Here is a 15,000-nt window from a genome sequence, read left to right on the forward strand (position 1 = left end):
GCACCCGTCGAGGTATTTGTGCAAACAGATATAATCCATGTAATCGAAAAAACTATCAAAATGAAAGAATTTACGAAACAAACTCTAAGTATACGAAAGAACCTTTTTTTTGCAATTCCTATGATGCAATTGGAGCTTATCGACAGAAAAGAATCAATTTAGATAGTCCTTTGTGGCTTCGGTGGCAATTAGATCAACGCGTTATTGCTTCAAGAGAAGTTCCTATCGAAGTTCACTATGAATCTTTTGGTAACTATCATGAGATTTATGCACACTATCTAATAGTAAGAAGTGTAAAAAAAGAAACTTTTTGTATATATATTCGAACCACAGTTGGTCATATTTCTTTTTATCGAGAAATCGAGGAAGCTATACAAGGTTTTTCTCAAGCATGTTCATATGATACCTAATAATATGGTATTAAAAAAAAGGAATTCTAGGACACCCGTGTGAATTCGGACCTCTCCGATTCAACTCGGACCATAGTTCCTGACCTAAAATTCTACGCAAATCAAGATCGAGAAAAGGAAGTTTTGCAATCATTGACTCAAACTCATTGTCGAATCCCATTCAGCAGAATATGGAGGTACTTATGGCGGAACGGGCCAATCTGGTATTTCACAATAAAGTGATAGATGGAACTGCTATTAAACGACTTATTAGCCGATTAATAGATCACTTCGGGATGGCATATACATCACACATCCTAGATCAAGTAAAGACTCTGGGTTTCCAGCAAGCCACTGCTACATCCATTTCATTAGGAATTGATGATCTTTTAACGATACCTTCTAAGGGCTGGCTTGTCCAAGATGCTGAACAACAAAGTTGGATTTTGGAAAAACACCATCATTATGGGAATGTACATGCGGTAGAAAAATTACGCCAATCTATTGAGATATGGTATGCTACAAGTGAATATTTGCGACAAGAAATGAATCCTAATTTTAGGATGACGGACCCCTTCAATCCAGTCCATATGATGTCTTTTTCGGGAGCTAGGGGAAATGCATCTCAAGTACATCAATTAGTAGGTATGAGAGGATTAATGTCGGATCCCCAAGGACAAATGATTGATTTACCTATTCAAAGCAATTTACGCGAAGGACTGTCTTTAACAGAATATATTATTTCTTGCTATGGAGCCCGTAAAGGAGTTGTAGATACTGCTGTACGCACATCAGATGCTGGATATCTTACGCGTCGACTTGTTGAAGTAGTTCAACATATTGTTGTACGTAGAACAGATTGTGGCACTATCCGAGGGATTTCTGTGAGTCCTCGAAATAAAAATCGGATGATGTCAGAAAGAATTTTTATCCAAACATTAATTGGTCGTGTCTTAGCAGACGATATATATATAGGTTCCCGATGTGTCGCCTTTCGAAATCAAGATCTTGGGATTGGACTTGTCAATCGATTAATAACCTTTGGAACACAATCAATATCTATTCGAACTCCCTTTACTTGTCGGAGTACATCTTGGATCTGTCGATTATGTTATGGTCGGAGTCCCACTCATGGTGACCTAGTTGAATTGGGGGAAGCTGTAGGTATTATCGCGGGTCAATCGATCGGCGAACCGGGGACTCAACTAACATTAAGAACTTTTCATACCGGCGGGGTATTTACAGGAGGTACTGCCGAACATGTACGAGCCCCTTATAATGGAAAAATAAAATTCAATGAGGATTTGGTTCATCCTACACGTACACGTCACGGGCATCCTGCCTTTCTATGTTATATAGACTTATCTGTAATTATTGAGAGCGAAGATATTATACATAGCGTGACTATTCCACCAAAAAGTTTTCTTTTAGTTCAAAATGATCAATATGTGGAATCAGAACAAGTTATTGCTGAGATTCGCGAGGGAACATACACTTTTCATTTTAAAGAGAGGGTTAGAAAATATATTTATTCTGACTCAGAGGGCGAAATGCACTGGAGTACTGATGTGTCCCATGCACCCGAATTTACATATAGTAATGTCCACCTTTTACCAAAAACAAGTCATTTATGGATATTATCAGGAAGTTCGTGCGGATCTAGTCTAATTCTTTTTTCGATCCATAAAGATCAAGATCAAATGAACATACCCTTTCGTCCCGCCGAAAGAAAATCTATTTCTAGCCTCTCAGTGAATAATGATCAAGTGAGCCAAAAATTTTTTAGTTCGGATTTTGCGGATCAAAAAAACTTAGGGATTTCCAATTATTCAGAATTTAATGGAAACTTAGGTACTAGTCATTCTAATTTCATATATTCTGCTATTTTTCATGAGAACTCAGATTTATTAGCAAAAAGGCGAAGAAATCGATTTCTTATTCCATTCCAATCGATTCAAGAGCAAGAGAAAGAACTCATACCGCATTCAGGTATCTCGGTTGAAATACCCATAAATGGTATTTTCCGTAGAAATAGTATTTTTGCTTTTTTTGATGATCCTAGATACCGAAGAAAGAGTTCCGGAATTCTTAAATATGGGGCTCTAAAGGCGGATTCAATCATCCAAAAAGAGGATATGATTGAGTATCGAGGAGTCCAAAAATTTAAGACAAAATACGAAATGAAAGTAGATCGCTTTTTTTTCATTCCTGAGGAAGTGCACATTTTACCCGAATCCTCTGCCATAATGGTACAGAACTATAGTATCATTGGAGTCGATACACGACTCACTTTAAATATAAGAAGCCAAGTCGGCGGGTTGATCCGAGTGGAGAGAAAAAAAAAAAGGATTGAACTCAAAATATTTTCGGGGGATATCCATTTTCCGGACAAGACAGATAAAATATCCCGACACAGTGGCATCTTGATACCGCCAGGAAGAGGAAAAAAAAACTCGAAGGAATCCAAAAAATTTAAAAATTGGATTTATGTCCAACGGATCACACCAACCAAGAAAAAGTTTTTTGTTTTGGTGCGGCCCGTAGCCACCTATGAGATAGCGGACAGTATAAATTTGGCAACACTCTTCCCACAAGATCTCTTTCGGGAAAAGGATAATATTCAACTTCGAGTTTTCAACTATATCCTTTATGGAAATGGCAAACCAACTCGAGGAATTTCTGACACAAGTATTCAATTAGTTCGAACTTGTTTAGTCTTGAATTGGGACCAAGATAAAAAAAATTCTTCCCTCGAGGAGGTCCGTGCTTTCTTTGTTGAAGTAAGTACAAAGGGTTTGATTCGAGATTTCATAAGAATTGGCTTAGTGAAATCCCATATTTCATATATAAGAAAAAGGAATAATTCGCCAGATTCGGGATTGATCTCTGCAGATCAGATGAATCCGTTTTATCCGATTTCTCCCAAGGCTGGCATTCTTCAACAATCACTTAGACAAAATCACGGAACTATTCATATGTTCTTAAATCGAAATAAGGAATCCCAATCTTTGTTAATTTTATCATCATCTAATTGTTTTAGAATGGGTCCATTTAATCATGTAAAATATCACAATGTGATAAACCAATCAATAAAAAAAAATACGCTAATTACAATTAAAAATTCGTCAGGCCCCTTAGGAACAGCCACCCAAATTTCAAATTTTTATTTGTTTTTGCCTTTACTCACGTATAATCAGATTTCTTTAATTAAATATTTGCAACTTGATAACTTAAAACATATTTTTCAAGTAATTAACTCGTATTTAATCGATGAAAACGGAATAATTTTTAATCTCGACCCAAACAGTAACGTTGTTTTGAATCCATTCAAATTGAATTGGTATTTTCTTCATCAAAATTATCATCATAATTATTATGAGGAAACGTCCACAATAATTAGTCTTGGACAATTTTTTTGTGAAAATGTATGTATAGCCAAAAAAGAACCGCACCTAAAATCGGGTCAAGTTTTAATTGTTCAAAGGGATTCTGTAGTAATAAGATCCGCTAAGCCCTATTTGGCTACTCCGGGAGCAAAAGTTCATGGGCATTACAGAGAAATTCTTTCCGAAGGGGATACATTAGTTACATTTATATATGAAAAATCGAGATCCGGTGATATAACACAAGGTCTTCCAAAAGTAGAACAAGTGTTAGAAGTCCGCTCGATTGATTCAATATCGCTGAACTTAGAAAAGCGGATTAAGGGTTGGAACAAGTGTATAACAAGAATTCTTGGAATTCCTTGGGGATTCTTGATTGGTGCTGAGCTAACTATAGTGCAAAGTCGTATTTCTTTGGTTAATAAGATTCAAAAGGTTTATCGATCCCAGGGGGTGCAGATTCATAATAGGCATATCGAAATTATTGTACGTCAAATAACATCAAAAGTTTTGGTTTCCGAAGAGGGAATGTCTAATGTTTTTTTACCTGGAGAACTTATTGGATTGTTACGAGCAGAACGAACGGGGCGTGCTTTAGAAGAAGCAATCTGTTATCGAGCCGTTTTATTAGGAATAACTCGAGCATCTTTGAATACTCAAAGTTTTATATCCGAAGCAAGTTTTCAAGAAACTGCTCGGGTTTTAGCAAAAGCAGCTCTTCGGGGTCGTATCGATTGGTTAAAAGGCCTGAAAGAAAATGTTGTTCTAGGGGGGGTGATCCCTGCCGGGACCGGATTCAACAAAGGATTGGTGCATTGTTCACGGCAACACACCACCATTCTTTTGGAAAAAAAAACAAAGAATTTAGCTTTATTCGAGGGAGATATGAGGGATATTTTATTCTACCATAGGGAATTTTGTCACTCTTCTATTTCAAAATCTGACTTTTCTAGGATTTAATGATTTCTAATAGCGGACTATTTTGAATTTTATTTTTTGTTGTTTGCTGTAGTCATTTGCTTTGGTAATTTGTTAACACTAATAAAGATAATAATGAATACAAAATAATGGCTTGGTTCATGCATAAATGGCCATCCCCGGTACAAGAGAAGGTTCCATCGGAACAAAAATTTATTTTAGTTTGGGGTGCCCCCCTTTTTAAGTGTGAAAAGAAATGACAAAAAGATATTGGAACATCGATTTGGAAGAGATGATGAGAGCAGGAGTTCATTTTGGACATGGTACGAGGAAATGGAATCCTAGAATGGCACCTTATATTTCTGCAAAGCGTAAAGGTATTCATATTATAAATCTGACTAGAACTGCTCGTTTTTTATCAGAAGCTTGTGATTTAGTTTTTGATGCAGCAAGTAGGGGAAAACAATTCTTAATTGTTGGGACAAAAAATAAAGCAGCTGATTTAGTGTCGCGGGCTGCAATACGGGCTCGGTGTCATTATGTTAATAAAAAGTGGCTCGGCGGCATGTTAACAAATTGGTCCACTACAGAAAAAAGACTTCATAAGTTTAGGGACTTGAGAACTGAACAAAAGACAGAGGGATTCAACCGTCTTCCGAAAAGGGATGCAGCTGTGTTGAAGAGACAATTATCTCGCTTGGAAACATATCTAGGCGGGATTAAATATATGACGGGATTGCCTGATATTGTAATCATCCTCGATCAGCAAGAAGAATATACGGCTCTTAGAGAATGTATCACTTTGGGAATTCCAACCATTTCTTTAATCGATACAAATTGTAATCCCGATCTCGCGGATATTTCGATTCCAGCAAATGATGACGCTATAGCTTCAATTCGATTCATTCTTAACAAATTAGTATTCGCAATTTGTGAGGGTCGTTCTAGCTATATACAAAATTCTTGATTAATAATAAGATAAATAAATCAATTTTTTTTGAGGGAGGGGCTCCCTGTATTTCGATTAAAAAAATCGGTTACTACTCCTTAATTGTACAAAAGAAAAAGAGAGAAAAACTAGGGATATTGTGTGATTTGTTTAGTTGGGATCCAAAACTAAAATATAAAATTAACGTAAATAAGTAAAAAAAGGGGGGGATCTTCAATCAAAATAATTTAAAGTTCTTATTTCTGTCAGAGGGCAATATGAATGTTTTATCATGTTCCATCAACACACTAATAAAAGAAGGGTTATATGAGATATCTGGTGTAGAAGTAGGCCAACATTTCTATTGGCAAATAGGGGGTTTCCAGATCCATGCCCAAGTCCTTATTACTTCTTGGGTTGTAATTGCTATCTTATTAGGTTCTGCAGTTCTAGCGATTCGCAATCCACAAACCATTCCAACTGACGGCCAAAATTTCTTTGAATTTGTCCTTGAATTCATTCGAGACGTGAGTAAAACCCAGATTGGAGAAGAATATGGTCCATGGGTTCCCTTTATTGGAACCCTGTTTTTATTTATTTTTGTTTCTAACTGGTCAGGAGCCCTTTTACCGTGGAAAATTATCCAGTTACCTCAAGGGGAATTAGCAGCACCAACGAATGATATAAATACGACGGTTGCTTTAGCTTTACTCACATCAGTAGCCTATTTTTATGCGGGGCTTAGCAAAAAAGGATTAGGGTATTTCAGTAAATACATTCAACCAACCCCAATTCTTTTACCCATTAACATCTTAGAAGATTTTACAAAACCCCTATCACTTAGTTTTCGACTTTTCGGAAATATATTAGCCGATGAATTAGTCGTTGTTGTTCTTGTTTCTTTAGTACCTTTAGTGGTTCCTATACCTGTCATGTTCCTTGGATTATTTACAAGCGGGATTCAAGCTCTCATTTTTGCCACTTTAGCTGCGGCTTATATAGGTGAATCTATGGAAGGTCATCATTAACGATTTTTTTTTCAAATATTCTTTTTTAGGTTAGCCCAATTAATTATAGAATAGTTGGTTTACGTTATGTAAGAAACACCTGTATATGTGATATTTGATATTGCCTAGGTATATATGAGTTAAAGATCTATATAATTTGAATCTGCTCTACATGCTTTTGTGAATTTCTATTTAGATAGGGATTCGATTATAAATTCTTCCTTTTTATCTGTGAATTGGCTGAAAAAACGATAAAAAAAGAATGAAGAATTCAAAGAATGGTTCACAAAAAATAAATGGCATAAAAAAGTCGTATATCTATATTATGGATTTTTAAAAATCCCGTGAATAGGAACTACTATTAAAGTAATTCTTATGATTCACTCATTTTATTATATTATTTCAATTCTAGTTTTTGGTTATTTTGGCTTGATGAATCTTAGCGATTACTTAATTAGAATTACGTCCTAAGTCATTTGATGATTGTATCATTAACTATTTCTTTATTTTGGTGTGAGGAACTTATCATGAATCCACTGGTTTCTGCTGCTTCGGTTATTGCTGCTGGGTTGGCTGTTGGGCTTGCTTCTATTGGACCTGGAGTTGGTCAAGGTACAGCTGCGGGTCAAGCTGTCGAAGGTATCGCGAGAGAACCTGAGGCAGAAGGAAAAATCCGAGGTACTTTATTGCTTAGTTTGGCTTTTATGGAAGCTTTAACAATTTATGGCCTGGTTGTAGCATTAGCGCTTTTATTTGCGAATCCTTTTGTTTAATCCCAGAAATCATAAAATTCGGGATTTTTTTTTGTAGTTTTTTAATTCTATCAAGATTTAACTCCTACAATTATTCATTGAGACAACAATCCTTGGGAAGGACTAATTTGAGGATGGGGAATTAGCACATCGATTCGCTTTCTTCCTTCCCCTTATTCTTTTAGTTTAATAGAAACTTTTTTTAAGGAGTGTTGCGAAAAAAAGGAAGTTTAGGTTTTTTGAACTTGACATAAAACTTGGTCTCAAATTCTAGCTTAATTCTAATAAGTCTCATTATTATTATTGAAAATTAAAAATTTTGGAAAATACGTTTGTAAATAGAATAGGTTTTTGATTCTGTTTACAAATATCCAAAGAGGTAAATTAAATTATTAAATTAAAATTTCTTTTTATTGAAAATAAAAAGAATAAAAAAAAGGACAGAGTTCTTTTTTTTATAGTTTAGCTAGAAGAGGAGATTATATGAAAAATTTAACCGATTCTTTCGTTTACTTGGGTCACTGGCCATCCGCCGGGAGTTTCGGATTTAATACCGATATTTTAGCAACAAATCCAATAAATCTAAGTGTAGTTTTCGGTGTATTGATCTTTTTTGGAAAGGGAGTGTGTGTGAGTTGTTCATTTCAAGAATAGGCTGGATTCACCCAGTGGCACTATAACTAGGAAAAAGTGCATAATCCCGCGAATTACTTCTGAATAAAAAAAATCATATTTTAGAACCATAGCATTTCGTTATTCTTTGGTAAGTCCGCTTTACTTTGATTCTCTATCAACCAAAAATTGGGACAATTAATTAACATGGTTAAAGCTAAACTGTTTGAAGTTCAGATGCAACATGGTACTCTTTCTACTATTAAAAAATTAAAAAATGTAGTCTAATAAAAAACTGAATAAAAATTTCAAAAAGAATTGGTAGACTTTTTTCGATATAAAACACTCATGTCGATAAAATTTTTTGAGTCTTTTTTTATAATGCAGAATTGATAACCTACGTATAAAGTAATAAGAATTCTTTGGATTTCAAGAAAAAAAAAAACAACTTTGCTGACAATTATTGATTTTTCATTGGTCAGAAGAATCCTCCGAATATTTTTATCTTGGATTGGTGATCTTTTTCGATATAAATATATATTGAATATGAATTGAATAAAAAAACTCGGGAGAGGGTAGGCTCATTGCATGAAAAAGATGGGAATGGAAGTCTCATAAATAATTGATAAATGATTGGAATAAATGAGCATGAGAGCCAAATGAATCGAAAGATTCATATTTGGTTCGGGAAGGGATCATAGAACTTTTTTTTTTTTTTTAATGAATGGAAAGATAATCTACTTTCATTAAATGATTTATTAGATAATCGAAAGCAGAGGATATTAAATACTATTAGAAATTCAGAAGAACTGCGTGAAGGAGCTATTCAACAATTAGAAAATGCCCGGGCTCGCTTGCGTAAAGTAGAAACGGAAGCGGATCAGTTTCGCGTGAATGGATACTCTGAAATCGAACGAGAAAAATTAAATTTGATTAATTCAACTTATAAGACTTTGAAACAATTAGAAAATTACAAAAATGAAACCATTCTTTTTGAGCAACAAAGAACAATTAATCAAGTCCGCGAACGGGTTTTCCAACAAGCTTTACAAGGAGCTATAGGAACCCTTAATAGTTGTTTGAGTAACGAGTTACATTTACGTACTATTAATGCAAATATTGGGATGTTTGGTACGATGAAAGAAATAACTGATTAGTCCTTTCCTTACGATTATGATAGGCATTATTTTTTTTCTTTCAAAAAAGAATCAGGACAATACTCATGGTAACCATTAGAGCCGACGAAATTAGTAATATTATCCGTGAACGTATTGAGCAATATAATAGAGAAGTAACGATTGTAAATACCGGTACCGTACTTCAAGTGGGCGATGGCATCGCTCGTGTTTATGGTCTTGATGAAGTAATGGCAGGTGAATTAGTAGAATTCGATGAGGGTACTATAGGTATTGCTCTTAATTTAGAATCAAATAATGTTGGTGTTGTATTAATGGGTGACGGTTTGATGATCCAAGAAGGAAGTTCAGTCAAAGCTACGGGAAAAATTGCTCAGATACCCGTGAGTGAGGCTTATTTGGGGCGTGTTATAAACGCCTTGGCTAACCCTATTGATGGTCGAGGTAAGATTTCAGCTTCTGAATCTCGGTTAATTGAATCTCCTGCCCCAGGTATTATTTCGAGACGTTCTGTATATGAGCCCCTTCAAACAGGACTTATTGCTATTGATTCCATGATCCCTATAGGACGCGGCCAGCGAGAATTAATTATTGGTGACAGACAGACCGGTAAAACAGCAGTAGCCACAGATACAATTCTCAATCAACAAGGTCAAAATGTAATATGTGTTTATGTAGCTATTGGTCAAAAAGCTTCTTCCGTGGCTCAGGTAGTGACCAGTTTACAGGAACGAGGGGCAATGGAATACACTATTGTGGTAGCTGAAACGGCCGATTCCCCAGCTACGTTACAATACCTCGCGCCTTATACAGGAGCAGCCTTGGCTGAATATTTTATGTACCGTGAACAACACACTTTAATAATTTATGATGATCTTTCCAAACAAGCACAAGCTTATAGACAAATGTCTCTTCTATTACGAAGACCGCCGGGTCGTGAAGCTTATCCAGGAGATGTTTTTTATTTACATTCACGTCTTTTAGAAAGAGCCGCTAAATTAAGCTCTCAATTAGGTGAAGGAAGTATGACTGCCTTACCAATCGTCGAGACCCAGTCAGGAGATGTTTCAGCTTATATTCCTACTAATGTAATTTCCATTACAGATGGACAAATATTCTTATCCGCCGATCTTTTTAATGCTGGAATCAGACCTGCTATTAATGTAGGGATTTCTGTCTCGAGAGTAGGGTCCGCCGCTCAAATTAAAGCTATGAAACAGGTAGCTGGAAAATTAAAATTGGAATTGGCTCAATTCGCTGAATTAGAAGCCTTTGCCCAATTTTCTTCTGATCTCGATAAAGCTACTCAGAATCAATTGGCAAGAGGTCAACGATTGCGTGAGTTACTGAAACAATCCCAATCAGCCCCTCTCACAGTGGAAGAACAGGTAATGACCATTTATACCGGAACAAATGGTTATCTGGATGGATTAGAAATTGGACAAGTAAGAAAATTTCTCGTTCAGTTACGCACTTACTTAAAAACGAATAAACCTCAGTTTCAAGAAATCATAGCCTCTACCAAGACATTAACCGCTGAAGCAGAAAGCTTTTTGAAAGAAGGTATTCAAGAGCAACTAGAACGTTTTCTACTTCAGGAGAAAGTATAAAAAAAGAAATGAAACGTTCTTTTTTTTGATTCTTTAGTCAATTTGACTCTTTAATTTTAATTAAATTTTTAAGAAATTCTATAATCTATAAATAGAAGTCTACAAGTCAAGTATATATAATAGAAAGAAGTATATAACTATATATCTGTTTAATATTAAATCTTAAAGCATTCAGAATTTCTTTCTTATTCTATTTATTTCTTAGCTTTTTTCGAAATAGAATAAAAATATATTATATATAATATATAGAAATGGAAATAATAGATAAATATCAATATAGATATATTGATATTGCGTCCAATAGGATTTGAACCTATACCAAAGGTTTAGAAGACCTATGTCCTATCCATTAGACAATGGACGCTTTTCGCTTTTTTTTTTTACTTTCCAATTGTTAAAAAAAAAGAATGTGCGAAATCTTTTTAGCAATTGTGTATTGAACTGAATTCAATACACAATTGCTATTAGACAATTCTAATAGAGAAAATTGTCTCTAATAAAAAAAAGGGGCAATTGTGAATTTAGAGCGGGTAGCGGGAATCGAACCCGCATCGTTAGCTTGGAAGGCTAAGGGTTTTAGTCGACGTCGATCGATCATTTTTATATTTTTAACGTCTCTAATTCAAAACCGAACATGAAACTTTGGTTTCATTCGGCTCCTTTATGATGGATGGAGAACTTCCCAAATAAAAAAAGACGGGAACGAAATCAAAATTCGACCCATAACATCTATGTTAGCTTTTTTTCCGTCTGGGTACTTTCACAGAAAATTTTGCTTTATAGATGATCCTTCTAGAAGATAGATCAGGCGAACTCGAACAATCTTTCTAGTTACTTCGTTCTTTATTTCTATTTAACGGAATCCTTAGGAAAAGTATTTGGTTTCTACCGAGCTAAAACAATATAATATGTCGATGTCTTTAGTAAACCAAAGTTCTCGTTTAATAGCTATTTTGCTTCAATTTTTTCTATACCAAACAATGATATAGAACTGAAGATTTAGTTACGATAAGAAAGACACTTTTCTAGCTTTATCCATGGATCCTCTTGTTATACTTATTGAATTGTAAATAGTCATCCAATTCAAAAATTATGTTTCGAAATTTCATAATCCAAATTTACAATTGATTAGAGTCTTTGGATACAAATTACGAGAATCTATAATCTTCCTTGAATCTTTCATTGAAAGGGAAAGGACTAAATCCTTTTAAGAAATAAAATTTTTGATCGGAAGATGAATCAAACCGAGAGACCCTTTAACTATTAAAGGGATTAAAGGAACGAATCACACTTTTACCACTAAACTATACCCGCTACAATGCAATTATTGCATATAAATTAACCTTTTGTCGAACAAAGTAATCGGGGGTGTAATAAAAAAATCTGAAAAAAAATTAGAAAATTCTAGCGTTGACTTAATAAAATTAGTAAAAGCGAATTAAATTCCACTTTTTTTATTTCAAATCTTTTTTTGTCTAAAAATCCATCGGATGAGTCTTTTTAATTTTAACAAAAAAAGGCCCGGCTGGGGACTGACCAGGCCAGGCTATTAAAATAAAAAAGATCTTTTACTTGTGTTTTGACGAGACAAAAAAAAAGGATTCTCTATTTCTATGATTGTAGTTTTATTTATTTCTCTTTCGAGTTCGTGCCTAATCTTTAGCTAAATTTTTAATGTAACTAGAATTACTGAGAAAGTTCTATAAAAACAAAAACATTTATTTATATAATAGTAATATATATATTATATATATAAATAGAGGATAAATATATTTATATAATAAAAAAGAAATTTATATATATATAATAAAATATAGAAAATGAAAAAATATATATAATATAAAGAATAATCTATACAAAAAAAGAAAGCTTTTTAAGAATAAAGTGGAGAAGGTTCTTTTTCAAACCTTTTTTTTGTTTAATGGAACCTAATAAGTATCCCTTTTTATTCGGAGAGATGGCTGAGTGGACTAAAGCGTTGGATTGCTAATCCATTGTACGAGTTAATCGTACCGAGGGTTCGAATCCCTCTCTTTCCCTTTCTCCTTTTGATGATGTGTAATAGATAAAATCCTAATAAAATTAGAGCATTTCCACTAATTAAATAAAGCAATAAAAAACCTTTCTTTTTTATTCTTCACGTCCCGGATTACGTCCTGGATCATTAGATAGAAATCCAAATATGAAGAGAGAAACAAAGAATATAACTACAGTGTATACAAAAAGTTTGAGAGTAAGCATTACACAATCTCCAAGATCTTACTAAAAAAAAAAAAAGAGAATAGATTCTCTATTTTTATATCAAATATCTAATTTTGATACCAAAAAAGAAAAAAAAAAAGTTTCAGAAAGTCAGTTGTAATTAAGATAATAGTCGAATCTTTGATATTCAAACAGATTTGCATACCAACATCTAGATATTTTTTTTTTTGTGAACTCGAATCTAATTAGGTTCTTTCATTTAGGGAAAAGAGGATAAAATTTAGGAAATAGAAATGATCCAGATTTAGTATGGCTGCCGTCAAGATTTTTTGATCTTTTGAATTGTTGGAAGAACAAAAAACGTGAATTTTTTTAAAACAGTATTAAGAATTGCATTTTATCGAAAACTTACAGCGGCTTGCCAAACAAAGGCTAAGAGAAGAAAGAAAAGAGGTATTACGGGCATAACATCTACGATTGGATTCAAAAAGGCGTAGGCCTCTGGCAATTTGGCGACTAAAAAAGTGCTTGAAAAAAGGGCAGAATTAAAACAAATACAGATCAAATTAAATATATTAAGCATAACAAAAATTGGTGTTCTTGTGGATAATTTAATTTTGATTGAGTTATTAATATATTTTTTATATAAGGAAAAAATAAAGAAAGATAGTCTAAAAAGACTTTGTTGAACTTACTCAATCAAAAATCCTTTCATTCTCTTATGAGAATTAAAGAAATAATATTTTCATACAATATCTTAATTGAATTCTATGTAATGATCAATAAAGTAAGTTTTATTTGCTATCTACACGTGTTAAAACTCTAGCACCGACGTAACCTATATTTAATTTTGAATTGACGAACAACCAATAGGAATATTACTCTTTTAGTAGTCTTGAATAAAAAGCGAAATGGGGCGTAGCCAAGCGGTAAGGCAACGGGTTTTGGTCCCGCTATTCGGAGGTTCGAATCCTTCCGTCCCAGAGTATAGTCATTACCGAATCAATCTTCTATTGCCTTTGTACACCATCTTTCTCTTTCTGTTTAAAAATCCAATCTTTTTTAAGAATAAAATATTGAAATGAAAAGAAGAATAAACTTATTTTTCATTATTTTAACCGAATTCAAAAAAATCTATATTTATAGATATAAATATAGATTTCTATTCAAACTAATATGGGATTCATTTGAATTCTGACTGAACCTTTACGCGTAAATTCACTATTCCATTCATAGAGAAAGAAAAGGTATCGATTACGATATACTGACTGAACTATGACTATTCATGATTCCATAATTGAATCAATTACACAAACTAGAGGAATGTTATGGTAAAACATCGTTTAAAACGATGTGGTAGAAAGCAACGTGCGACTTGAATTGAAGGACCTGATCTGCTGTGGATTTTTTCATCCGCCACTTTTTATATTTTTATATAGGAATATAGGTGCTCTTGGCTCGACATTTTGTATTCTATTTTACTCGAGTCCTACACCTTTTTGGAATATAAAAAAGAGGATGTGAAAGACTCGTATATAGCTTGATATCAAATTTTATCTACTCTTATCTTTCACTTCCATCATATTTATTTTGATTTATTAGTATTCCTCCTAAGATACGAATACTAAAAAAAAACCTGCGAACAACTATTATGTTTTATAATAATAAACAAATTTATGAAAAAAAATTTGGATCTCGATTATATAAATTCGAATTTTTTTATAAATACAAAATTTTACTGTATAGAAAAAAATACTGTATATAAAATAGAAAATAATATATTAATTCTGAATAAAACTAATATATATATTATTATATGAATAATTTATTCATCATAAAAAATGAAAGCCATAAAAAGTGGGTCTAAAAAAGTATAAAAAGATTTGAGATTATCTTAACGGGCTTAGTTTTCATTCATTGTATGAACTAACAAACCAAGGGGTTAAGCTTTTTTATTGATTTTTTTCTATTCGTTTCACTATATGAAAAATTCATAATCATATTGACAACATTGTATGGACCAAATATAATTCTCTCATAGATAAATGGATCTATTTATCCCT

The 15,000-nt window shown here is 33.4% G+C and overlaps 1 non-coding gene across 1 annotated transcript; it reads left to right on the forward strand.

The window, feature by feature from the left end:
- Window positions 1-12,686: 12,686 nt before the first annotated feature.
- TRNAS-GCU (transfer RNA serine (anticodon GCU)) lies at window positions 12,687-12,774 on the forward strand. Its single transcript has one exon. It is a non-coding gene; the product is annotated as a tRNA-Ser (tRNA).
- The last annotated feature ends 2,226 nt before the right edge of the window (window positions 12,775-15,000 follow it).

The sequence above is a fragment of the Camelina sativa genome, chromosome 13, assembly GCF_030686135.1.
Source record: "Camelina sativa cultivar CO46 ecotype springtype chromosome 13, ASM3068613v1".
Taxonomy (NCBI): domain Eukaryota; kingdom Viridiplantae; phylum Streptophyta; class Magnoliopsida; order Brassicales; family Brassicaceae; genus Camelina; species Camelina sativa.